A 4,168-nucleotide genomic window follows, 5' to 3' on the forward strand; every position below is an offset into this window, starting at 1 on the left:
GGAAAGAGCATACATTTTACCTATTAACTGTAACACTTTGTGAACTGCCCATCTACGCACATGCACACCAAACATGCATTCGCTGAACATTCGTAGAAGATATTAATATTTTTTGTGGGTGGCATTTTTTTTGGGGGGGGGGGGTCATCCTATACAATCAACCTCCAAAATGTTATTAACCCCTTCTCTTGAGTTACATTGAAAAGATTCATCTCTGACAGACGCTTAAATGTAGCAAATTTCACCGAGAGCAGAATGTTCGCCTCATAAATCTAAGTTATGACACTCCGTGGGTGGGTCCCAAAATGCTTAAAATGTTTACATATGAACGGTGGTTACACTGCAGAAAAGAAGAACAAAATACTTCTACAAAGAAAAATCTAGACCACACAAGCACATACGGACATCCAAAAAAGCACACACTGACACTTACTGACACTCACATACACCAATGCACACAGGCAAACAAACAGACACACACGGACATAGACACACACACGCACACACACACACACACACACACACACACACACACACACACACACACACACACACAACAGAACACACACAGAGATGCAGACACACAGCGCTGAACAACCTGACTGTCCTAAACAAATTACGCAAGTCAATATTAACAACAACAGCACCCCTGAGTTGTGTTTGCAAAATGATGCACCCATGTACAGATACTGAGGGTAAAAACGTAATGCATGTTTAGGACAAAGCAGACAAAAGCATACATTAGGCTTGAAATGGAAGACCCTTTAGTTAGAAACGGGTTGGCATCTCCAAAGACGTAAACACATGCAAGACGGTGGGTGTGTGGGAGAAGAACAGCAGGTGGTTGAGATTTCGGCTGAAGAGGGAATGTTGAAAAACAACCCAGATCGGGGTGACCTTAAAAGCCTTGTGTCACGTATAATTATATATTTTCAAAAACCGACCTCTCATGAACATACTATTTATGAAGCAGTCCTTTCAAATGAGATCATCATGCATCTGTATTATTAAAAGGTGTCTTTTCGTCTGTCTGTCACACTTATAACTCCGGTATTTATGAGCCGATTTGCATGACATGACAAATGGGACGTTTTCAAAAACTGTCGCCAAATCGGTCCAACTTATATTGAAAAATGAAGTTTCTAAAATCGTTACTTTAATTTAAGGTCTGGAATCTGCATTCATTAATCAGTTAAAAACTGAGGTAAGCCACCTTAATGACGAGCTAGTATTACGAAAAATATCTTCAAAATGCGAGAGCTACTGTTGACGCGTTTTACAAAAATGTCATATGCGTGGAAGTTACACTATGTCTGCAATTAGCGTATAATCTGCGTATTACTTGACACTGTCTTCATTTCTGTGGCTGCATGTTGCCCCTGATTGTAGTTGAATGTAAATCGTCAAAGAAGCATATCTTTTCTTGAAAATGCCCCCTCCCCCCCCCCCCCCCCCCCCCATAATACGCGCCCTTGAATTTGTCTCTCCAGAAACAATCGACGCATTCTTACGATATAAAAAAAAATCGTCTTCTCCGGGATGAACAAAGGGGAAACATTCTGAAAAGACAATTGAAAGCCCGGAGATAAACTATTGAGACAGGCAAATAGTTGTCAACTGCTGTCAAAGACGCTCTTATATTTGAAGCAATAACAACGTCACAAAGCTATTCTGAGTTCCGTGGTGAGCGGGAACGCTCATTCACCGATGATGTCATAACAATAGTGAGATTCAGAAAACAAAACCAATAAGAATAACAGTCAATGAACTATTGTATTCAGCTGCTGGTTGCAATTAATGTTTTCGCAGCAATGTTAGATGCTGACCAGAGAAATCAGCTTAAAATCTCGATGAAAACGAGCACATAGTCTGTTCTCTTTTATAATAAAGGCCAAGCTTATATTTCGCACAGACGAAAACATAGATATTAAACTGATTAGATTTTGTTTTTAAAAGTACCCACTGTGTAACCCAATTTAGTCAGGAAAATCCAAACATATGTCACTGAAATATGCACTTTAAGACATGAACTACACAAGCTATACACACTCCACTGGCTGCCGGTGGAACAGCGTATCAAGTACAAAGTCGCTTGTCTGTGTTTCAAGGTCTTCTCAGGAAGTGCCCCTCAGTACCTTTCTGAACTCCTGTACATATACACCCCATCACGCACACTCAGATCATCCGCTGACACCAGGCTACTGAAAGTTGAGCGCTTCGACAGGAAGCAGCACGGAGCAAGAAGCTTCTGTTGTGCTGCACCACCACTCTGGAACTCTCTTCCCTTCTCTGTCAGACACTGCACCTCTCTCAGCTCTTTTAAACAACAGTTGAACACTTTCTTTTTCACAAAATATTACACCAACCTGGCCTAATGTCTTCTTCATTCCATTTCTGCACATACTCCTCTCCCATAAAGTTGTTATGATTGTTGAGAGTGTTAGCTGTGTATGTTTGTATATATATAGTGTGTATTGCATATATGATTATTGTGTGAACAGTACATGTGGTGATTTGTGTCTGTATAATTAATGTTTTATGTAGGTTGTACTTTTAATTGTTCTATTCTGTATATATATATGTTCTTTTGTAAAGGGCCTAGAGCCATAGGTTAGGCACTTACAAATGTCCAGTTACTATTATTATTATTATAAGTACGTGATCAGTGTGCACAGTGGAAACTGGCCCCAGAATCGTAACAGTACGGACCATAACAGTTAGGACATATTGGGTGTTTTTGGTTTCGCAATTTCCAAAGCGTCGTCGCTTTGAGATAAACTTGTGTGATTCTTGATCTGGATCAAAATCTCCACAAACTGTGTGATTTTAAGGATTTGAATCGAACTCTTTCAAATCGAAAGTACCGTAACAGTACGGACAAAATTTTGAGGGACATCTCACCTTAGTTGTAAGGCAGCAAAATGTTGGCGTTCTGCATGTCGTATGCCATTGAATTATTTGATATTATATGTAGATATTATCGAAAGAAAGCGCGTTTGACCGTTTCATGGTTTAGCGCAACATTCCGGAGTGGCATAGTTGTTAGCGCGTGTTACTATTCCTGAACATTCAAAGGGCGCCATCGAAGAACAAGTTGACATTAAGTAGTGTATAAAGCAAACTTTTTAAAATAATAAACCATTGACATTCTAAACAAGTCGCGTAAGGCGAAATTACTACATTTAGTCAAGCTGTGGAACTCACAGAATGAAACTGAACGCACTGCATTTTTTCACAATGACCGTAGTCCGCCGCTTGTGCATAACCGAGTGAAAGTGACGAGCCTGTTCAGCGCGGTAGTGGTTTCGCTGTGATCCATAGCACGCTTTTCTGTACCTCTGTTCATTTTAACTTTCTGAGCGTGTTTTTAATCCAAACATATCATATCTATATGTTTTTGGAATCAGGAACCGACAAGGAATAAGATGAAATTGTTTTTAAATCGATTTCGGAAAGTTAATTTTGATCATAATTTTTTTATTTTTAATGTTCAGAGCTTGTTTTTAATCCAAATATAACATATTTATATGTTTTTGGAATCAGGAAATGATGTAGAATAAGATGAACGTAAATTTGGATCGTTTTATATAAAAAAAAAAATATTACAATTTTCAGATTTTTAATGACCAAAGTCATTAAATAATTTTTAAGCCACCAAGCTGAAATGCAATACCGAAGTCCGGCCTTTGTCAAAGATTGCTTTACAAAAATTTCAATCCATTTGATTGAAAAATGAGGGTGTGACAGTGCCGCCTCACCTTTTACAAAAAGCCGGATATGACGTCATCAAAAGTATTTATCGAAAAAAAGAAAAAATCATCCGGGGATATCATTCCCAGAAACTCTTATGTCAAATTTCATAAAGATCGGTCCAGTAGTTTGGTCTGAATCGCTCTACACACACACACGCACAGACACACACACACATACACCACGACCCTCGTCTCGATTACCCCTCTATGTTAAAACATTTAGTCAAAACTTGACTAAATGTAAAAACACTGTTCTGTGATTCGCAGCCACAACTAATGTTCCCCTACCACAATTGGGACCCCCCCTCATCCTACTTAAGTCCAGCCCTGGAATGTATCATACGTAAGTATGTTTAAACTACTCACTTATCGCCCCCCCCCCCCCCCCCCCCCCCGCCCCCGGCGCAAATCAAGAG

The sequence above is a fragment of the Littorina saxatilis genome, linkage group LG2, assembly GCF_037325665.1.
Source record: "Littorina saxatilis isolate snail1 linkage group LG2, US_GU_Lsax_2.0, whole genome shotgun sequence".
Taxonomy (NCBI): domain Eukaryota; kingdom Metazoa; phylum Mollusca; class Gastropoda; order Littorinimorpha; family Littorinidae; genus Littorina; species Littorina saxatilis.